A 25,023-nucleotide genomic window follows, 5' to 3' on the forward strand; every position below is an offset into this window, starting at 1 on the left:
TCTCCTTGTGCCCTGCGATTGTCTGGCCACCGATTCAAGGTGTCCCCCGCCTCTGGCCCGCAGACATCTGGGATCGGCTCCAGCACCCCCGCAAGCCTAATGAAAATAAAGCAGTTCAGAAAATGAGATGAGATGAGAAATGTGGTTACGTCTGAACAGGTACCCAATTTAATTGTGTGTTAGGATTTGAGTTGTGTGAACAACAAAGCAGATAATTGTTGAGTAAAAAAAAAACTACTTTATTATTGGATTGCTAGAGAAAAAGCATGTCAGCCGGCAGCAATAAGATAACATGATACTCGGAGCACACGAATTGCAACATGTAAGTGTCAGTTCAGTAAGAGGTCAAACACTATGGGATCATGTGAACCTGAGAGAAGAGACCTGGCATTAGAAAAAAAAAATTCAATCACAAACTGCTCTTGAAAAAGCAAGTAATGTAGGTGGCAAAACTGACAGCAGTGCCAAATGGGTCAATCTGGCGATGAGGGTTCTGCAGACGGAAAGTATCGGTTTAATTGTGAGTACCCACAACTTACTTTTGGAGAGCTGACCTTTGATTAATTGACTGTTACATGCAAACTAAGGAAAAAAGAAGGTCTTAAGGGGTCCTGATAACATGATACCCAAACTGTGTGTTGTTGTAGAACTAGTTTTCATGAGCTGAAATTTGAAATTTTAATCACAACAAATTTGTGTCACAGCGATGTAATTGGCAATCATGAAGTCTACATAGTGGCACATCATGTTTCATGACAAAAATTACATTTCTTGTGGAAAGCATGACACATCTGTCTAAATATGAATGAAGGTCTTCTCCTTATACCCATTAGGAAGGTTCAAAGTATACAGTAGTATCTGATATAATTTGTCTAAATATGAACCAAGGTCTTCTCCTTACACCTATCAGGAATCTTCAAAATATACAGTAACACCAAATAGTGAAGCTTTGTGCAAGACATCTCAGCTTCTGAAAAAAAACAACAACAACAACCTCTAGTTGGTGACCAGATAGCACGTAGTACCAGGTTATTAAGATTTTCATTGGTAACAACCCCAGGACAAGAAAAAAAACCCTGTGGCTAACTTGGCTCGTAACCAATTGTGAAGTTATTGACTGTAAAAAAAAAAAAAAGAAAAAGAAGTCGAGAACTGAGGGGCCTGAAGCAGTCAAATGCACACAAGCTGGACGTGGAGCTTTCTGTTTATTTTGAGTGGCTGTGAGGTAGGGCCACGCGAAGGCATAAGGGGAGAAGCGTAGTAGCGTCATCTTGCATAGCATGCTAGTCGATAGTTGAGAGGTTCGTAGAGGAATCCAAAGCAAAGGTACCCGATGTTGTCGAGATCGTGACTGTAGTCCATGGTCCGTGGTCCTGACCATGGTCAAAGTCCTGGAAACAAAACAAGAGTTCGGCGATCAGGTGAGGCAAACAAGAAGGTAGCGGGAGAAGGTACTTTACAGTGAACTGATTAAGACGATCCAGCGACGTGGTCATGATCTGGTTGGCTTAAATAGTCGTTGATGTTTGATGAGCCACACATGTCTATACTTAACCCATCAGCTGCTGGACTTGTGATTGGGTGACAGGAGGAACTACCCACCTATCTTGCCCTGGGCCTGACATATGCATTTTAAATGTGCTAGCAATGCTTATGCAGTTTGAATTACAGTGTGTTGAATGCTGCTATCCAAATAAATGTTCCTTGCCTAAGAATGACAAGATGCATCACAGAATGTCTTGCCACAGTGAATCACTATTATACATTCCAAAATATTTTTATGGCATAAATGTACATGTAAAACATATTTTAAGAACCTGTACAGTATACTCATAAAAAATTGGTTATACTGCATTTATAACGAGCAGTACAGGTTGTTTATCTCCTGAAAAGTCTGTACGTCTTAAATACTAAATTTTTAATTTTGACTTTAAAAAAATCCAGTTTGGATAGAAGGGGCCAACGAGAAGTTACCTTGATGTTGCTAATATCTCGGAAAATGTAGCCAGATGGGATTCTTCCACATGAGCATTTTTTTTATTACATAACGTAAAGACTGGTTTTATAAACAGGTGCAATTCTTGAATAAAAGCCTAATCAAATCAGCAATTAGTATGTTTCAAAAAATGTTGCAGCCATCAATTCTAACTACACATAGGCGCTGGCATCAGAGTAAACTTTTTCTTTTCAGTTGCATTGATTTGGTAATGTTTAGTCTTGCTTGCATTCAACAGAAAAGCGCAGTTGCTATAATAGTTAATGTTTATCACTTAGAAACTACGTTTCCCACAAGGTGAGATTTCAACCCACCAGCGAATGTATTGTCAAATTAAACATACTGTCTTATTTGAGGAAGGTCAGAGCTTTCGGTAAGAAACATATGAGCTAAACATCAGTTTCCTGAAAATTCGGTAAGTCAATCAAGCAGGAAAAATGATTCTGTGTGTAAAAGAATGGGAAGTTGCGGGTAGAATTATCCTTCAAGGCAAAGTCAACCCATTCAGAGCTCAGGGTCATCAGCAAACGAGAATCCCATGAGCTATTATAGTGATTCTATCTCTATGCTTGTGGGACACCTTAAGGTTATGTGTAGTTCATAGACCCCTTGCTGTCTAAGAGAATGCACTGCCCCCAACTGTAGCATGTAACATCAAGGAAACTAAAGAAAATATTTCATTATAAAATTAAAAACTGGTAATGTTTACCAAATTGTAAATTCCTGTAAGGTCATTAAAAAATATGGTATATGTATATATTCAGATAATATATTCAAATACAATATAATATATGATTAGGATATTTCTTAGGCCAGCAGAGAAGGCCCGGCACTGAATTTTATGGCTGAAATGTGATTAGTTAAATGCTTCAATATGAAAACGCACATTTGGAAGCATTGCAACCAAGGGGAAAAGCAAAGGAAGGAAGCTAACCGACAATTTGGAATTATATATATATATATATATATATATATATATATATATATATATATATATATATATATATATATATATATATATATATATATATATATATATATATATATATATATATATATATATAATTCCAAATTGTCGGTTAGCTTCCTTCCTTTGCTCCTTTCTTCCTTTCATCTGCCTCAAGGCCTTCACAATCAGTTTTGCGGGCTCTGCTGCATTAAACAAGCGTCGATGAGAATGTTGCTTTAACCAATCAGAATTTGATTTGGTCACACCAAGCCCATTTCGCAGGCATAAGGATATGTCATCGCTTTCACAAACTATGATTGGCTAGTGAGTAGAGGAGGCGGACCAAAGCCAAAGTGAGCAAGCCAGAGATCGCAAACTCCACCCACAATGGCTGACAAATGGATTTGGTTGCAGATTTGCTCACAAACCTATTTTCAAGACAGACTTTTCCACAAAAAATAGACATCATTAAGAAAATGCTGTCAACTCCGAAGCTAGCAGGTCTGTTAAAGCCGGGAAAATGGTGTGTCCGCCACTTTCAGTGCGCTAACTAGGACAGAGCTACCAAACTGTTTTTGGAGCGAGCTGCACACAAATATATTGTTGTGTTGATTTAAAGCCATTTTCAAGACGGACTATGCCAGGAATACGACAGGACAGGCTCGACTTTCATCACTAGCTTCGATGGCGATAGAAAAGAAGGAAGAAAGAAAGGAGGATGGATATTGTGTACTGTTTATATATATATATATATATATATATATATATATATATATATATATATATATATATATATATATATATATATATATATATATATATATATATATATATATATATATATATATATATATATATATATATATATATATATATATATATATATATATATATATATATATATATATATATATATATATATATATATATATATATATATATATATATATATATATATATATATTTGTTGTTTTTTGTTTTCATCTGACAATGTAATCTCGGAAATACTTTATTTATTTATTATTATTTATATAAATTGTTTTATTTGCGACTGCTCCATTAACATTTGATGACTCATGTTAAGATTTATCAATTTAAATGTATTAATTAAAGTTTTTAAAAAATCTACAATTTTATTTGATTGATTTTTGTTTTTGAAGTTGGTAATGTTGATTACACATTTTTCACTTGCTGTATCTGTATTCATTGGATGTATCCACTTAATACTTTGACTTAAATAAAGAACATGTTCTTTATTTACTTATTCTTTACATAAAAAAAGACTTAATTATACTTGTGTCAAATTTCCAACGCAAGTACGAACAAACGAGATATTAAAGATCACCCAAAAAAAAACAACTTAGATTCGCGGTTTAAACAATCACACATTTCTCTGTTATTTTAACTTATAGGCTGCCTTGTGGTGTAGAGGTTCACTCGCGTGACTTCCATGCGGGCAGGCATGAGCTCAATTCCCGCTATTGGCGTTATGATTGTGAGTGCGTGTTTGTTTGTCACTCTGTGTGCCCTACGGCTGACTGCTGATCAGTTTAGGGTGCTGTATGCCTAGTGCCCTAAGTTAGCTGGGTTAAGCACTAGCAACCCTTTCACGGATGTGCGATTTGGAAGATGAATGAATGAATGACACATATAATACACAGCTGCAATTCAAATGAAATTTCTGTCAAACATTGGTTTTTCCTGGAGAATCAAAAGATGAATAAACATAAAAATAAACATTTGTCCATCAACTACATCTTACCAGTATCGGATGAAACCAAACGGATATTTAACCCTATTTCCTCCACATACACTGTGCACGACACACAGTGGATTGCAAAGTTCTATGTAGGCATCCCATAGACATTGGTGAGTTCCATTCTCTGCTGTGAGGTATTACATTGACCTCTACAGCTTCCATCCAAAGATTACCTTGACATCTGCTGGCCAGCTTTCAGAAAGCTAATTAATCCCCGATGACCTAAGGTTTGCCGGTCTGTTCTAAAAGCAGCTCCATTCTGGGGGTAAGGAGTCACAAAAAGGTCATATCCCAATGCTCATCATTGTATTTCTTGGAACCTGTTTTCGAGTGTCTTTTGACCATTTCTCCTAAAAATATAAAAGTCAGATATTTTAGCAGGCAATTCTAGATGTTCGAGGCCATTGTACACTTGTATCTGCTTTACAAAATTACAACATTTGAGGAGCATTTTCCTTCTGACTGATTTAATGCAGCAGGAGTTCTCAACTCAAAGACTACTTCATCATATTAACTGGTATGATTTTTTGGTCTATATTCCTTTCTATGATGAATAAGATAAAATGACAGAAATGAATTAGAAAGTAATCATTTTAGGACCAGAAAATTAAAAAAAGAAAGAAAATAAACAATAAACAAGCCTCATACATGACTGATTTTGAAAAAATATATTTTTATTGATATTTGGGATTTTTTATATTTGAGCTTTATGTATGAACAAGCAATGAACAACAGTGTTCAACCCAGAGATAATGAACAAATGCAGTCAAGTTTAAATTAACAGACCTTGAGTTTCTCCCTAGACTTTATCCTGGTTATTACCGTATTGTTTTGGCCCATTTATAATTTGAGTTTGACACCTCTGTGGGGTGAGCATAGCTGGAATTGATGAAGTCATCAGGAAATGTATTGTTATGTGAAGTCTGTCATGGGCAATGTTTTTTTTCTTTTGTTCATTAATTTCCTCTACTGCTTATCCACACGGGTCACAGGGGGTGCTGGAGCCTATCCCAGACAACCACAGGCAGCAGGCATTAGACACACTGGATTGGTTTCAAGCCAATTTCAGTTCACAATGAAATAAACAATCATTCATGCTCAAACTCATACCCACAGACAAGTTTGAGTAGCTGTCTATGAACACAAGGCAGGGGACATCTTGAATCGGTGGCCCGGGGAGAACACACAAACTTCACAATGTAAGGAATGAGGGATCAATTCCTCAACTCTAGCCCTGTGAGGTCAGCGTGCTAATTAGACCCCGGGCCACCTTGTCCAAAATACCAAAATAAGACTGAACTCATCCGTCGCACCAAACAGAAGCAGCAGGAGCAGCCTGTCAATAGAAGCCACCAAGTAGCCACTCGACCACTCAGCTGGATGACCCTTTCAAACAGGAAAAAATACATACAACGATAATTGAAATATCACATTACAAAATAGATACTCCAATTTTCAAATATTTGTTTTTGCATCATTGTAATCTCAAACGTCTGTAAGTAGGACGATATATTTGTCTTTCTGTGTATAGTAGTACATATGACACTATAGGGCAGTGACGGTTTAATAATTTTAAACTGTTTGTAGATATAGAACTTTAGTATTTTTTGTCTTTTTGTTTTGTAATGTTTAAGGGTTGAATTATTTTTTTTATTTAGTCGCACCTTAGGGTCTAAAGCCATGTGTGGCTCTTTCAACTTACTGTGTATTTCCCTGTGATTTTGTAAAATATGTCATATTTGATCAAAAAATAATCAGATGTCCACATTGTTGAACTTAAACAAGACACGACTAGAGTAACTCATTCAGAAAACATATGGGTACATATAGCGCGTTGCCAAAATCTTTGAAACACAAAGGGGACATCAAACAATAATTTAACGCAACATAATGAGATGGAATGGAAAATAAAAAACACCAATAGAAATAGCTAACATAATTAATTCCAAACACAGATTCCTACACAAATAGATGGAGAAGGAATGGCTTGATCAGGGCCATGCCCACTTATTCTAATTAGTGGAGTGGGATCCGCCAATTATCTTAGGAACAGATAAAATACCTTAATTCCCCTGGGATTTTTTTACTGGCTCACTTGTTTACCAAAAATTAAATGCTAGATAACTTTGTCTGTCTGGTGTCTTCTCCCATAAAACCTTATAAAGCATGATTTATCGATGGATGTCTAGGTGTGTGTTTGTGTGTATGTTAATGTATTATCTTGCTACAGTTTTCTAAACCGTGCATCATAGAGAGTTGAAATGTTTTATGGTGTCCAGAAACGGCTGTCTGATCCTAATACACAAGTGATTGGATTTATTTACCTTTCATAATTGTGTAGAGTGAATCTTCCATTTGTGAGAGCTCAACGCAGAGTTGATGTATGCATCGTTGTTATTACATGACATGCCTAAACGCACACGTGGCTGATTAGTCATAAAGTAGGACGGCTTTCCACGTCATTTACCAACGCCATTTTTGGAATAATTTCCGCCAGCGAGTTTCCAGGTGCTCCGGGGAAAACTTTTTTTTCTGTCCTAACTTTTCAACTTTTTATTGCAATCTGCCCACGCATGGATTAGCCACTGCGCTTCTACTTACACAAAGAGATTATCAAACACGCTCAATAACAACCTCGCCCAAGCAGGAGTGACTGGCGAAGCCAAGCCCTTCTGCTTGTTATTTCTAAGTGAATATGTGCAACATCGTCACATTTGTATGTTTGATCCTGTAACCATTGATGTAGCAAAGGTCCCTGTAGGATTGTTGGCTAGGAAATTGAAGCTGACATGGCCTCAATTCCATGTGGTCCTGCCATGGCCGTCACCGCTGTCAATGTTATCAGAAAATTGTTCAGTACACAACATAAGCCCCTATTATAGCCACATGTTGAAAACCACTTTTCTCCTCGAGTCTGCCTTATTTGATTGATTCCCCTTGGCCAGTTAGTCTTTGATACATGATATATAAAAAGAAAAGATTAATGTTTTTAAAAAATCATTAGTTCATTGTATTTATAGGATTTAAAAACATGCACACACATATCACACTCTTTTTTTTCCATTCAAGTAAAGATTCCTCTTGGCCAATTAGTCATTTTTGTCCGTCATGTACAAAGTCTTTGTACATGACGGACAAAAAGAAGAGATACATGCCAAAAAGACTGCTTAGTTCATTATATTTGTAGGATTTAAACTCATGCATACATTACACTGCTTATTTCATTCAAGTAATGTATTTAAAGACTGGTAACCTCACGGATCTAATCTAGGTTTTATAGATGTTCTTCTCTCTAATATAAAATATATAGCTATATCTACAGCCACTCAACAATAGCATTTTAAATTCTCAAGACTTTTATAAGTCCTTTACATGTACAATATAAATTAATATTTTGTGATGTAAATGCATGGTAATTCATCCAAAGGTGCGGTCTTCTAAATAGAATTTAGTGTGAAAGCGTACCTCAGATCCAAACCATATATTTTCATGTTTTGGAATTTTTTTGGATAAAGAGAAAGATAGTTAAGGTCAAGCGATGCCTTCATTTCCATTTTGAAATTCCTAATTTGTCTGTTGTTTATATCGGTTTCTCCTTGATCTTGACATTTATTTTAAGTATTTTTGGGTTTTTCTCCTTCTTACTGTTTTCCCTCATCGCCAGACAGTTCATCAACTGGACATTTTGTCGAAGGACAATTCGTCGCCAGACAGTTCGTCGCCAGACAGTTCGTTATAGAGACATGTCGCCAGACAGTTCGTCGCCAGACAGTTCGTCGCCAGACAGTTCGTTATAGAGACATGTCACCAGACAGTTCGTCGCCAGACAGTTCGTTATAGAGACATGTCACCAGACAGTTCGTCGCCAGACAGTTCGTTATAGAGACATGTCCCCGGACGATATGTCAAATGGATATTTAGTCAAAGAGCGTTTTTGTCGAAAGGTTGCTTCCTCTCGAACGATTGTTTTGCTGCATAAATCATGTTAAACCACTATCCCCTAACCCTAACTCAAACCAATAACGTTAACCACTATACCCTAACCCTAATTTTAACCACTAACGTTAACCACTATTCCCCAGTGGTGGGCCACCGGGGCCTTCAAGGCCTTCAGTTTTCATACCGAGGCATTTAACCAATCAAATTTCAGCCAACATTTTTTGCCAGGGTCTGAAATCTGCCCCAAGGCCTTCACAATCAGTTCTGCACAGTCTGCTGGATTTAGCAAGCATCAATAAGACTGTTGCTTTAACCAATCAGGTTTCGAGTTGGCAACACCACAATGCCTTGTCGCAAGCATAGGGATACTTCATCACTTTCACCAACTATGTTGGCTAGTGATCAGCCACAGCTACTAAACTATCTGGAGCTAGCTGCACAAGCAAATGTATTTTTGTGTTGATTTAAAGCCATTTTCAAGACAGATTATGCCAGAAATACGACAGTACAGGCTCAACTTTCAACATTAGCTTTGATGGCGATAGAAAAGAAGGAAGAAAGAAAGGAGGATGGATATTGTGTACATTTAAAAAATATTTTTCGTGATTAAAATTTGGCTATCTTCCTAAATAATAATTCAATTGTGGGCCCGGTTTTGATATCTGAAAAGCTCCAGTGTTTGTATTTAATCACTAAATGCTACTAAGAAGTGGATTTTACCCCATTTCAGTGCAATGTTTGCCGTTTCGCTATTGCCGTCCATCGATGTCTTTTCCCGGGGAAATCACCCAACTGGCCCAGTTGTGATGTCTGAAAAGCTCCAGTATTTGTATTTAATCAATAAATGCTGCTAGCAAGTGGATTTTACCCCATTGTAGTGCATAGATTTATTGATTATTTTTTGTTTTGCCGCTGTAGTTGCAGTCAAGATTTTTTAGCCATAAAATATTTTTTTAGGGTTGGATTGGTTCGTTCAAGGTAATACTAGAAAATGCACAGACCGCCACTGTTATCCCCTAACCCTAATTCCAACCATTGACCTTAACCACTATCCGGTAAGCCTAATTATCATTACTAATCTTAACCACTTTCCCCTAACCCCAATTCTAACCACTAAACTTAACCACTATCCGCTAACCCTAATTCTAACCACTAATGTGACGGTCGGATTCGCCTAAAGACGTTTCACCGATGGACGTCTGGCTGATGGACAGTTCGCCGAATGGGCGTTTGGGCCAAAGGATAGTTAGCCGGACGGATAGTTAGCCGGACGGATAGTTAGCCGGACGGATAGTTAGCCGACCGGATAGCCAGCCGACCGGACGCTGCGCCGACGCGGTTGCCCCGCCCCCGGTCGTGTGAGTGTATATGTTTTTTAACCTCGGCCCCACGGGCCATATACAGCCTACTACAGATAACATTCATTTAGGAATAACAAGGACATTCAGAACAGAAGAAATAGTAGAAAATAGTAGAAATCCTACTCCAGAAAATTTACACATGCATAGAAAACGTTGAGATTAATTTTTCGATTAAGATGCTCAGCAAATCATTTGGATATATATTTCCAAAAATATTGGGAAATGATTGAAATTTAAACTAGAAATAAAAGTGTCTTCACCAGCATTCTCACCAAGACACTTAGAATTTCACATAAGTCTTGTAGTGTTGTACACAGTTGTATTTAGAAATATGTCCAGCGGGGGTCAGTACTATTGGACGGGTCTTTCCTCAAACATATCCTAAATTTCATCTAATGTATATTAATTGTAATTTTTTGTAAACTGTATGTGTGAAAAAGTTAAAGCCTTTAATTTATTATTGAATTATTATAGGAAGTGCTGTGATGCTGCCAATTTAACACTTTAACCCTGGATATTGGAACCGTGGGGAGACAGGATCAAACTCAGCAGTAACTCATTAACACAAAATACAAACTGAAGAAATTGAGGATCACAAAATTGAAGAATAGTTATGCCCATATTGCTTTGCTAAGGATAAATGAAGTACTTGAATACCTATATGCATACATATATGGGTGAAATTGCGTTGGCTGGATTTTCTGACACAACTGCAACATAATATATATATATATATATATATATATATATATATATATATATATATATATATATATATATATATATATATATATATATATATATATATATATATATATATATATATATATATATATATATATATATATATATATATATATATATATATATATATATATATATATATATATATATATATATATGCTAAGGATAAATGAAGTACTTGAATACCTATATGCATACATATATGGGTGAAATTGCGTTGGCTGGATTTTCTGACACAACTGCAACATAATATATATATATATATATATATATATATATATATATATATATATATATATATATATATATATATATATATATATATATATATATATATATATATATATATATATATATATATATATATATATATATATATATATTATGTTGCAGTTGTGTCAGAAAATCCAGCCAACGCAATTTCACCCATATATGTATGCATATAGGTATTCAAGTACTTCATTTATCCTTAGCAAAGCAATATGTTAGACTTTAAAGAACAGGATAAAAAAATAAATGAACAAATAAAAAAAAGGATATATATATATATATATATATATATATATATATATATATATATATATATATATATATATATATATATATATATATATATATATATATATATATATATATATATATATATATATATATATATATATATATATATATATATATATATATATATATATATATATATATATATATATATATATATATATATATATATATATATATATATATATATATATATATATATATATATATATATATATATATATATATATATATATATATATATATATATATATATATATATATATATATATATATATATATATACTTTTTTTTATTTGTTCATTTATTTTTTTATCCTGTTCTTTAAAGTCTAACTGTCACCTCGGTGGGTACCTATTTATCTTCATTGGAATACATTAACCACGGTCTGTTCTGATTTCATTCATGAAATGAAAACATAGTTTAAAATTCTGCTGTTGGCCATTAATGCTTGTTATTTACTGTCATTTTCTGTAGATGTTTTTTTTGGTAATCAGCGTTATTATCATTATTGATACTGTTCTGGGAAAGTAAATTTCTCAGAATAAATGTGTTCTTAAATGATAATAACATGAACTGTGAATATTCCCAATGCAACATCTGCTCTATTTAGCAAGAAAAAAAATAATGTTTGCTCCTAAATATCAGATTTCTGCTTAAAGTTATGTTAAAATGCCTCGGCATCTGATTTTTACTCTAAACATTTGCTATACATTTGAGTGGAACTATCAAGCTAGATGCAGATTTTTAGAAAATTGTGGGGGGAAAAGGCAAATTTAGTTCATCTTCACACCATGCCCATTCGTCATCCTTGTCTAAACAATGATGCCGACCAAGGTGAAGCTAAATCTAAACTCAATTGTGAATGCAGAGCGGATGGCAAAATCAGTGGGTATTTATTGGGACTTGCTTTGTTCAAGGGACAATACAAGATACAAACAGCGTTCTATACAGTGAGGATACTTGCGGGCTTGGTTAGTTTGAAAGGCAACACAAGGTTCGAGATGAAAAAAAAAAAAATGAAGACGGGTCACCCGCTGGCACCGCCTATAAGATTTGGATAATGTACATATGGTAAATGAATACAAATTGATGTTGACTGGAGGGATGCATAGTGAAGCTTTTCAATGTCACATGACTCACAAATTCCCCCATCACTTAATGGCAATGAGCAGGGAATAAATCGAACTGAAGGTATTTTTTGATTCATGCAAAAGTTTTATTTTGCCTTGGGAGCTACATCACAAAAAAACCTATGCAAGTGTAACCAAAGTAAATTTCCATTGAAATGCTCAATTAAAAAGGAGCTGTTGGATATCCTGAGAAAGGCTTCAAGATAAGAATAGTTAGTAAAAAATACAATGATTAATTATTATTATAATCAGAATTATTTTGTAAAAAAAAAAGTTTAATTCATTGATTTTCTGAACCACTTATGCTCACACTGATAATTTCTAAACATTTTAGTCAACGTGTACAGCGCTGGCCCACTCAGATTCCAGTACCTAAATTTTTTTCTAATACAGAGGTTGTGCTGACCAGAGGAAATTAAGATTTTAAAAGAATGCAATTCAGCTCAATTCTGTCACAATCCATTCAGACATACTTAAGAAGCTCTTTCTATATGTTGCCTACTCAATAAGTAAGCAGTCGGCCAAGGTTGCTGCGGCACTTATTCAGAAGCATCTTTGCCTAAAAGAACAAGGGCCATATAAATATATTATGGCAACAGGCACTAAAATATAAAATGGTCAGATATAGATCTGGACTTGCCCAAAATGTAATGTGTACTTGTGTAAAAATAAAAAGCCAGCAAATGAAAAACCACCTCCAAAGAATGTCAAAAAGTCCAACAGGACAGTGGTAGACTATTTACCTCCCCACCCACAAGGATAAATAAAAAATATTTTACAACATCCTCGAGTGGAAATAACTGTAAGGTCATCAGCAAAAAAAAAAAAAAAAAGACATTCTCCATTCATCGGCAGAAAGATTTCAAACAAGCAGCACAAATCAGTGACCACTGGATCTTTTCAGTCCAACTCAGGATCATATTGTTTCATAAAATGATTACAATATGTTCTATGTGAGTCAATTTCTTACATTAACATAATGAGCCTTTTTATTTGCGAAGTTATATATATATAGTGATTTTATTTAAACTTTCTTCATTATTAAACCTTTATGTATCCTTTTTTTACATCCATCCATTGTTCCTGTCATCTCATCCCATTTTCTGACCAACTTTATTCTCATTAAGGGCGTGGGGGTGCTATAGCCTATCCCAGCTGACTCCGGCCAGAGGTGGGGAACAACCATGCACACTCACTCTCGTACCTAGGGGTACCCATAGGAAATCCACACAGACCCGGGAGAACATGCAACCACCACACAGGTGGACCGACCTTGTATTGAACCCAGGACACCAGAGCTGTGAGGCCAGCTGACTTTGGGCCATAGGCAGGGGACACTCTGAATTGGTGGCCAGCCAATTAAAGTGCACAAGAAGACACTCATTCCTAAGGGGCAATTTAGAGTGTCCAATCAGCCTTCTTGCTTTACAATATTACGATATTTGGAGAAGCATAATTACATATTATTGAGACAAAATATGTCATTTCCATGATGATCTGAACAAATAGGAATTGCTTAATTTAACCCAATTTCCAAGCCAACAAGTCAAACTCATCACTCGATAACATTTATATATTTATTTATTCTTGTTGTTTTGCTGTCACATTAGAAAAAAGAGTTTAAGAATGTGATTCATTTGAATGACCATCAAGAAAATCTAAGATTGACCAAATAAAATGCACACTATAAGAGCTAACTTTTCAGCACAGTTGTTCTATTTCCATGGTGGTATGTATGTAAACAAGCAGCTTTTCTCATGCTCTTATATCATGCATGCCTTGTGGTATAATTCCATTCTCCCTACAAGACTCAATGCAATGTGACAGGCTGGAGAATCAAAGAGAGACCAACTTGATGTCTTGCACAAGTTATACAACTCAGAGAGACAGAATTCTGACACATGGTTGATGAAGAGGTGAAAAATTGAGTCTAATCAGCTGGGCGCATAGTAATTTATCTGTTCTATGTGATGCCTTGATAGGAGTGTCAATTATATAGAAATGTGGCATGGCCTAAGGAGTTTCCGTCTTTTTCAAATAAAAAAGGAATGACCAAATGCAACTTGAGTGTCGTACTGGCTTATGATTAGTATTATGCCTTTTGCTCGTTTTTACAGTTACATTTGATGTGTGTCAATGTTTTATTTCTATCAAACTAAGGGCCTATTAATTGTTTTCTTGGCACTGATGCCTTTCTCCTAAAATAGAATAATAATAATAATCAGACATAGGCTTTGTCATCATCATTGACTCGACAAAAGCCTGATTGTCATCATACCCAGAAACTGCATATGACAAAATTGGTAGTCCTTCTCCATAAGGTGCATTTTCCCGGCAAAAGACCCAAATAAGTGATAATTTCAGACTCGTAATTTGGTATTCTGCCGTGATGATACATCGCATCATCCCCGAGCGGATCACTTACCACTCACTGTCTTTCATTTACCTTCAGTCAGCCAGTAAGAAGCAGATTGCCGCCCAACGTCTTTTCATGTTAGCTCACCCCAAAGTTATTACACAGAAGGGATTGTGTATTGTGTTACCGCAAGTTTAGAGTCCTGATGGATGTGGGGAAAAAAACTGTCCCTAAGCGTATTTGTCCATACTTTTTGAGACCTATAGCGTCTGCCAGAGGGCAGCAGCTGGAACAGATTGTGACCAGGGTGGTTTGGGTCCCCGATGATGTTTCTGGTTCTGCTGAGGTAACAAGGGCTGGCAATGTCTTCCAGTGAGGAAAGAGAGCAGCCGACAATCTTCTGGCCAGTGTTAATCACTTTTTGCATGGCCTTATTGTCTGCTGCCGTGCTTCCAGTGTACCACACTGTAATGCAGTATGCCAGGATGCTCCTCAGAGTGGCTTTATAGAAGGTTACCAGAAGCTTAGTGTCCAAGTTGTTCCTCCTGAGTACCCTAAGGAAACAAAGCCGTTTCTGGGCCTTCTATAATACTGCCTTGGTGTCTGTAGACCATGAGAGCTTATCCGTGACTTGGACCCCCAGGAATTTAAATGACTTGACCCTGTCTACACATACTCCATTTATGAGGAGTGGGGCCAAATCTGTGGTGTGTTTGCAAAAGTCCAGGATTATTTCTTTTGTTTTTGTGGTGTTCAGTGTAAGATTATTCACTGAGCACCACAAAGACAGTTTGTTGACCTCATCTCTGTAGGCCGACTCATCCCCTCCAGAGATGAGTCCGACCACAGTGGTGTCATCAGCAAATTTGATGATGGAGTTAGACTGGTGGGTTGGTGTACAGTTGTATGTGTACAGTGAGTACATAAGAGAACTCAGTACACAGCCTTGAGGGGAGCAAGTGTAAAGGAAGAAGAGAGGTGGGTATGCGCGTTGTGCGTTTCTTGGTCGAAACTCGCCTGAATATATAGTTCGGTGCTCGTAGATATTGTTATACACGAAAGAGATGCAGCAAAAAAAGACAGTGTGCTACAATGATAAACAGACTCTCATGTCATGGCCACCTGGCTTGGTCGCATCTCGAAATTTCGATCGAAATTTCCGTCGTACCAAGAGCATGTCGTCCAATAAGCATGTTGTACCACGAGGTACCAGTGTATACATATTTTGGATATGCGGCAATCCAGAGTTTAATATTTTAGTGCAACCCACATACGCACAGAAAGTGGGTGCAGTGATTTTAACAGCCAATTTAAATAACTAAAAGTAAATAAGCGCCATGTTTATAAGAAGTTAAGGAGGACAATAGCAATGTACGATGCCCATAAGCTAGAGTCGTGAGTTTTCCAATGGAAAAATATTGCAAATAAATAGAAGCTTGACTATCTGAATTGGGCGGCCCGGCGAGTTCTTAGGGTGTCTGCCCCACAGTTCTGGGGTCCTGGGTTCTAATCCAGGTCATCTTCACTTGTGTGGAGTTTGCATGCTCTCCCTGGGCCTGTGTGAGTTCACTCTGGGTACTTTGTTTTCCTCCCACATTCAAAAAACATCAATGGTAGGCTGATTGGACACTCTAAATTGCCCCTAGGTATGGGTATGAGAGTGCATGGTTGTCAGTCTCCTTGTGCCTTGTGATTGGCTGGCTACCAATTCAGGATGTCACCTGGGATAGACTCCAGCACCCCCCGTGACCTTAGGGAGGATAAAGCGGTTCATGAAATGAGATGAGAGCCGAATTAGACAATGTACTAAATATAAAATGTTGCTCTATTTACAGAAAATCCAAGTTACAAAACAAGTTCTGGAACCAATTAAGTTTGTAAGTAGAAGGATCATTGTAGTTAGATGAACCATATCAATATGAGCTTGAGAGCTGCAACCCTGCATTGATTTGTTAAAGTGTCAAATATAGGTATGAGAGGATGAAAAATGATTTTTCTCCACCTTGATTTCTTGGTCCTTTACGGTGATTCCTCTCCCATTGAAGACACTAAATCCATTGCTATGCTCTTGCATCCTATATATAATTTACATATCAAATTAATTTATACTTAAAGTTTACATTAATGTCTATGAACTTAATGCATTTTTGTTATTGTTTTTAGACAATAAATAAACATTGGAAAAATGTAGTACATCCTTGAAGGTAAATGTAATGAGAGTGGACATGAATAAAAATTAATAGCTCTATGACTGATCAGTGTTTTCTCAATGTGAATTATAAATTCAAAAAGTAAAATAAGGGCATGCTATACTATTAGAATTTTCAAAGAAGAATGTTCCTCACAATTCGTATTGATGGTGATTAAAGATGAGTAGGAAATGAACCTCATCCCTCACTTTGATTAATTTCAACATAGTGTAATTAAAGACAGAGCTAATTCCCCTGTCTCTTGTCTTCGGTACCTATTTTTAATCATTTCCTCCTGTTGGCTTTTTATAATTGAACTTCTCCATATTATATGAACGTAATATTTGGAATAAAAATCACCACCCTAAACACCCTTCTGTCCCCTGCCCTTAAGACTAAAAAGAACGGTGGGACAGTAATCCTTCGAATATCACAGATAATGTAGACCAAACATGGCCGCCATAATCGAAAAACCGTGAAGTAGGATAACCTCTATTATTACTATCATACTAAATGTTTTTGCGCCTATACAAAAATACTGTTTTTTTAAATAAAAAGTCCCATCTGTGAATTCCCTGTGTACTTAATTTGTAAGTTTGTATTTGTAATTTCTGTGCAGAATTTGTAAAAGTTTGTATATGTCATTTTTGTTAAGTTTTACTGCTTGAATAAAAACACCATCTGTGAATTTGCTTTGTCATATTTTTAATTAATTAATTTTACTTATTACCTTTTATTTTAATGTAAATTTCTAGGCTAAAAGTATACTAAGACTTTTATTTTTTTGACAAAAATGACCATCTAAAGTATTTCAACATTTCAAGTTCTCCCAGAGACAATGAAGGTTCATTGGACGCCTATGACAGTCAATGGAAGCAGCCAGTGTGTTAGATGAGTGCTCTTATTGATATTTTGATATTAGATACGTATTTAGATATTAAACTCATGAATATGATTTTGAGAGCTGGTTTCAACAGTACTTAGATATTAAACAGTGCTTAGATATTAAACTCTCTCATGGCGCCGTTCAAGTAGGAGCCTGTGGCAGTAGCTCTGCACCAAGGGTGTCAGACTCTTATGTTTTTCATGTTTTACAGCCCTTCTATCTTTTTTTAAATGACATTTTAATATTTCCTAATACATTCCTTTTTACTTTACTTTGTACTTTATACTTTTTACTTTAATGTTTTTACGACTTTCCTTGTTCTGTAAGCCTGGCATCTTTCGGCCACTTCTTTTTTTTTTTTTTGGGGGGGGGGGGGGGGGGACCAGTCAGCAATGCCTACGCTGTCACACACATGGTACTAGCTGTTACAATACGCAGCAGAAGGAGCAACACCTGGGATGGAAGAGCTGTCGGCCCCTACCAGCAACAGAGTCGAGGTATTCTGCCCTGCTGCTGTTTTCTTCAGCTTCAGACTACTGAGTAACTGTGCGGATAAGCTTGCAAGAGCGACTCTGCATATTCTCCACCTCGGTCACAGTCTGCAGAAGTTCCCCATCTCGTGGAAGACTTCCGGTGTGTGGTTCCAGTTTTTGCCCAACTTTACAAGGTCTTTTTAAGTCCGATTCAGCTACCGCAACCAAATTGGCGCTGTTTAAGCGGCAGCCGGTGGCTGCGGTAACTCCGTCCACTCTTGTTCGTTTTGTGTTTTACTTCTTTTATGTTTTAATGATTGATGATTCCATTTACTTTGATTTGCTTTGTGCTTTGTGCTTTTGCTTTGCTGTTCTGTGGGGTTCCAGTTTTTGTCCAACTTTACAACGTCTTTTTGAGTCCGATTCAGTTACCGCAACCAAAATGGCGCTGTTTAAGCGGCAGCCGGCGGCCACGGTAGCTTTGTCCACTCTTGTTTGTTTTGTGTTTTGCTGCTTTTATGTTTTAATGATTGATGATTCCATTTACTTTGATTTTCTTTGTGCTTTTGCTTGGCTGTTCTGTCTAATCACCCTCTTGCTACTGCCACAATGCAATTTCCCAAATACGGGATGAATAAAGTTATCCAATCCAATCCAATCCGAATAGTTATATGCAGCTGTGTATATTGACAATAAAGGCTTTTGATTTTGACTTTATTTAGATTTTGAAAACCTGTAGACATTTTGAGAGGCGTCCATAAACAAAAGTTGCTGTGCAATATGAAATAAATAAAATGATTAACTGAAGACATCATGGGTTTAGTCCATCCAACTTTTTTATGTAGCCATATGTATGGTAAATGTACTTAGTTTCTTATCGTGAGGCTAAAAATAGTCTGCTTGCCAATGGTGACAGGGTGAACAAGAACAGGCTGAATAAGATGGTCAGTCGGCCCACCTCTCTTATGGACTGTCAAGATGATGTCCATCATGGACAATACATCCCAACCCCTGCATGAGTTTCCTACATTATGCATTGAAGACCGATACAGAGGTTGTTTTGTAAAACAGTAAAATTTTATTTTATTTTAGGTGGGGAGCAAGACAATATTAAATAACTTTTTCATAAAGGGGAAGATAGTTATTCCCAATAGCTCTTAAGCAAACACACTGCATTTTAAACCCAGCAGGATAAAATCCAATAAACCCCAACTGAATTGATGAGGGAAGTGCTTGCAGAGCAGAGTTAATTTTTCCTCCCACACTATTTCAGGTCACTAAATAGAGGGCACATGACTTTCCCTTGTCATGATTTATGGCAGTAGTAAACTATTTGCATAAGTAAATCCAATTACCCTCCATCTTTACCTGGTTGTGCTTACAATTTGACATAAAATTTGCCTCTGCAGTTGTGTTTAGAACGGACCAGTCTCGGGTGATCAATACAAGGAACAAAGAGCAACCAATGAAAGCACTAATTAATGTTTCATAATTTATGCACAATTATAATAATGTCTCAAACTTCCCCAATGAAATATGGAATGGTGTGGCCAATTTTTTTCCCGTGACCCCAAGATTTGATTATAATGAGCATCTCTGTTCAAAATAAAAAGCTCAGACAACGTAATCAATATATTTATATAAGAATATTCATCTTCATTTTCCTCAGCTTATATGAGGTCAGGTCACGGGGGCAGGAATTTCAGCAGGGAAGCTCAGAATTCCCTCGCCTTTTGATCAATTTCTTCCTGGAGCCTCCCGAGTATGTTCTGGGCCGGCCCCGTGGCCTCCTCTTGGGGGAACGTCTCACTTTATCCCTATTTCTCTATCCGGACACCGTAGATTGTAAACTCATTTCACAAAGCTCCTCTTCCACTGCAAGTATTTGTAAAAGAATGCAAACATATTAACAAGAGGTGGTTCTAGAGGTGACTGAGTAGTTCTCTTCTGAAAGATTAATTTAGCCCAAACTAATTTTTAATAATACCAATTAATGTGTCCCATATTCTTTGAATATTGCAGAAAATTTTACTAAAGTATACATTCCATGGCAATCCGGGTTAGCGCATCAGCATCACAGCTCTTGGGTCATGGGTCCAAATCCAGGTCGGTCCACCTGTGTGGTGGTTGCATGTTCTCCCTGGGCCTACGTCGGTTTCCTCGGGATACTCCGGTTCCCTTCCACATTCCAAAAACATGCAGGGTAGGCTGATTGGAAACTAAATTGTATGTGATTGTGTATGGCTGTCCGTCTCCTTGTGCCATGCGATCGGCTGGCCACCGATTCTGGCTGTCTGAATCGGTGGCCAGCCGATCGCCCCGCTTCAGGCCCAAAGTCCGAAGGCGGCTGGGATATGCTCAAGCACCCTCCACAACCCTAGGATAGAGTGGTTCAGGCAATTAGATGAGTATGCGTCCCTGATGATATTGTGATATTAGTGTTTGTTGTTTCATGAACTCTAAGAGAATTTGTTTATTTTTAGAAGCGTTGTGTACACAATATATACAAATTAAAATTTTCACCCACTTTATTAGTCACCACAGGTTCTTAACTGGTTGGATTTAAATTGGCCTTCTGCCATGCTGGTTGGTGCACATTTAAAAAAAAAGGGGGGGGGGAATTGTGTGACTCGTTTTTTTCTGAATGGTGTTTTTTTTCCACGAGGACGGGGACAAATAGACTTAAGGACACTTTTTCCCCCACAGCCATCAGGACTCTGAACTTGCGTTAGCACGACACACAATCCCTTTTGTGAAATAACTTCGGAGTGTGCAATAACAATGTGTAATATCTTAGACTGTGTAATATTTTAGAATTCACCTAGCCAGGATGTGACTTTTTATACTTTCATACTACCATTTATGTTTTTTTTCTTTTTTTTACTGGGAAAACACTTTGAAAAGTTTGGAGTTGCACCACCAATGTTGTTATACGTAGCTGTGTATGATCACAATAAAGGCTTTTGAATTGAATTTTTGAAGACAAAGTTCGTGAAATAGCTCCATCATTTCGTTGATTTTTGCTGATCTAATGGTTGCTGCTTCCGCCTCGTCTGCCTTCTTGTTTTATTCCCACGTAATGTCGAGTGTTCCAATAACAAGAGAGTTTGGTGTTATGCCCCTCGACCGATTGGTTGGCACATTGACCTCACATTTCTGAGATCAACTATTGAATCCTGGGTGGGTCCCCCGATGATCACTTCTTTTGATTCGCACTGAAAATTTTCTTGGAATGAATGAAAAAAGATGCAGCCTCTTTATCCACTCTTGGAAAAACTAAACAAAAAACACTGTCAGAACTCTGTGACGACGAACGGCAGCCAAAAGTACATAAGAGAGAATCGTGAAACATGGATAGTGGTTGTTGTGAGACAGCCAATTGAAGCCTAGTAGGGTGTGGGGAGGTTTTAAAGTGAGAATAAATACCTCCACGACAATATTTTGAAATTAAGATAACGCGTGAGGAATGCATGTACTTTTTGGGGGTTTCTTGAGTCATTTGCATATAAAAAAGCATCTGTAACCTGATTACGTGACCAGACGTTTTGTCAATGGACACTTCGTCCCCTAATGTTTGGTCAAACGGATGTTTGGTCGACGTACAGTTCGTCGCTGGATTTGGTCGCTCTCAAAATTTGGTGGTCTAAGCATGTACTTTAAAAAGAGGTTTAATATTAAAGCAGGCGTGCGCAATTAATTTCACCAAGGGAATTAACCTGTGGCTATAATCTTACGTAATTACATGTATATGTTCATTAATTTGTTTAGTTCCTTTATCCAATAAATCTAACTCAAACTCAAGTAAAGTTCAAATGCAGTTGCCAGATGACCAATAAATTTAAAGTGGAACCTCTGGTTGAAATGTGCTGTTGACAAGTGCAGTGAATGAATGGACTCTTTAACTGCCAATCGCCCAATGAAAATGGATTGGACGCCTATTGCCTTCATAGGCAAAATATGAGTAACCTCACACACTAACTCGTCCAAGCTTTTCTGTGGAATTTTGTCTATTCAATACTGGCAGATTCTTCAATGGACAGCACAACAAACTGACCAGAGGTGCTATTGCAACATGAAGGCCATGTGTTTATCACCAATGGTTTTTCATTTATTGTTGTTTGGATAGAAAACTACGTTCATTGGAGAAAAGCCGACAAACCAACATTCATTAATCAGCATTACATAGGAAATAGACCGAATTATTGCTTACCTAAATCACTGTTTTACTGGACACTCAGCACCATGAAAAGAGAGATCTGTTATATATATATATATATATATATATATATATATATATATATATATATATATATATATATATATATATATATATATATATATATATATATATATATATATATATATATATATATATATATATATATATATATATATATATATATATATATATATATATATATATATATATATATATATATATATATATATATATATATATATATATATATATATATATATATATATATATATATATATATATATATATATATATATATATATATATATACATAGCTACATTTCAAGAAAAAAAGGTTTAAATGTTGTAACTCATCAAAATGGTTGGTCCGACAACTTTGAAATTGTGTCAAAAGAAGTTCAACATTTTGAACCCTTTCACTGTATTTCTCTCAGTCTTTGAACCCACCCAGGGTGGCAGCACTTCATACTGTTTGGTTTTTAAAGAAATATGTTCCTGCTTGATTATACTATTACGATCGCCCATGACAATAACTGCATCCATCCCACTTCATTCACATTGCTAGGTGTAGGTCATATCAATCTTTACACAAATAATGACCAACTCCCTTGTCTTTTATTTTCCTGTTAATAGCAAAGGAAACAAGTCCAAAGTCGGTTTATATATTTGCTCTTTTGCTGCGGAGCACTGGAATTATACCTAAGAATGCCTCTGTGCTGATCACTGACTGACAGTTACTTGGCCTGCCTCCCTAACAATGGGTGCCCACGCGTTGCACTCTTTCCGACAGCTCGTGTAGTATGGGCTGATTCTAGTCTCTCATAAATGGAGTGTGGCCTCTTGGTTGGACGCACGAAAAATTTATGACACTGTCTTGTAATCTGCTGTGACCACCAGGAAAGACCAAATAAATTATGTAATAATGTGAGTTTGTCATAAATAATAACCATAAATATACTCAAGGCTCTCCTTTATTGCTTCCAAAGGAGGCCTGTTGATCTTTGCTCATAGATACATTTGCCACTGAGATGAGCAGAAAATGTCTATATTTTGAACTAAAAGGTACCTTTAATGCCAGATGGGAAAATACTAGACACATTTAGCAAGCAGTCACAGTAAGCATCATTAAAATCCATTTTCATCATTTTTGCAATTGTATACAAGGAAATGTATCGATTTGACTGACTCTTGGAGCTATTTAAATAATTTGTTGAAAAATGGTCATTATGCAGCTTCTTTGGTAAATAAAAACTGAGTCATGTGGCCAATGTTAGGCTCTATTTTTTTATCAGAGTTGAACATGAACATCATTTAAAATATTTCCATATTTCTTCATTCAGCCGTTTGATGATTAAGGTAAAGACAACATCATCGTGACCATCTTAGTGGTAAAACATTGTTTGATCAACTGAAAAAAAACACAAAATCTTATTCATTTTATGTTTTTGTTTAATTGTTGAGAAAGAATCATTTTCAGAAAGTGATTGCCAACATTGGGGCACAGAGTTTATCAATGCTGGTATAATATTTGATAATCAAATGTGAGTATCCCAAATATCACGTCCTTCCTTGATCTATCATTTATACCCATTATCCAATGCACCTTTGCTCGAGTCTTTTAGTCAGTACGTGTGTGGGTAGAACTGACATCAGTGCATCAGTAAGAATAGCACTGTTGTGTATCGATACTGTTCCCCAGACTTTGAAAACATGTCAGTGAGGTGCAGACCCTTCTTTGGTCGCTCAGACGTTTGGTCGCTCAGACGTTTGGTCGCCCGGTCTTTTGGTCGTCCAGACTTTGGTCGCCTGGACTTTTGTAGAACAGGTTCAAATTATGACAGAGAGTTTACTGTTGAAACCAGCTCTCAAAATTATATTTATGAGAGAGAGTATCAGCTCATATAAACATATACATTCAATTTAGACTTTTGAACTGAATAAACAGTACTTATTTAGATTTTATTTTTACTTTATTGTGACATGGACGGCTCATTGGAAACGGTGAATGAAATACTCCAGTGTTTGTTGAAAATCTTGCAAAATTAAATGTATCATTTGATTCCATCTCAGTGTAATTGCTCTCTTTATTGTCTACAAGCTGAGCCAATTTGTAATTAACATTTGAACATTTTGTTGTTCACCTTCCTGTGTAACAACTAATCCAGCCAGACTTGTTCCATCTCACCCCATTAACCCGGGTACGTATTGAAACATAAACATAATTACAGGATCAAAGTGGAGTTAATAAAGGAGTACATTCTCCTGCTATTTTATTAAATGAAATTAAGTCAATAAATAATCTCTGTCAACATTATTATTAGGCCACTTTCCGACATATTTATAGTTCAATTGTTGTTGTCCATCTTCATAATACAGTTTGCCTGAAACAATGGATTAATCTTTAATCATTATCGTATTGTAAGATATAGGGTTAGGATGAAATATATTCATGAGAGAACAG

At 36.3% G+C, this 25,023-nt stretch overlaps 1 long non-coding RNA gene across 3 annotated transcripts; it reads right to left on the reverse strand.

The window, feature by feature from the left end:
• Nucleotides 1-5,610: 5,610 nt before the first annotated feature.
• On the reverse strand, nucleotides 5,611-18,691 carry LOC144196874 (uncharacterized). 3 transcript variants are annotated; one of them, XR_013326394.1, is made up of 3 exons: nucleotides 18,324-18,691; nucleotides 16,798-16,870; nucleotides 5,611-6,090 (listed from the first exon to the last, which is right to left on the reverse strand). It is a non-coding gene; the product is annotated as an uncharacterized LOC144196874 (long non-coding RNA). The 3 variants fall into 3 exon arrangements; XR_013326392.1 differs by lacking the exon at nucleotides 5,611-6,090 and adding an exon at nucleotides 12,625-12,998 and having other exon boundaries at nucleotides 18,352-18,691; XR_013326393.1 differs by lacking the exon at nucleotides 5,611-6,090 and adding an exon at nucleotides 12,625-12,998.
• Between the last annotated feature and the right edge of the window lie 6,332 nt (nucleotides 18,692-25,023).

The sequence above is a fragment of the Stigmatopora nigra genome, chromosome 5 (genome assembly GCF_051989575.1).
Source record: "Stigmatopora nigra isolate UIUO_SnigA chromosome 5, RoL_Snig_1.1, whole genome shotgun sequence".
Classification (NCBI taxonomy): Eukaryota; Metazoa; Chordata; class Actinopteri; order Syngnathiformes; family Syngnathidae; genus Stigmatopora; species Stigmatopora nigra.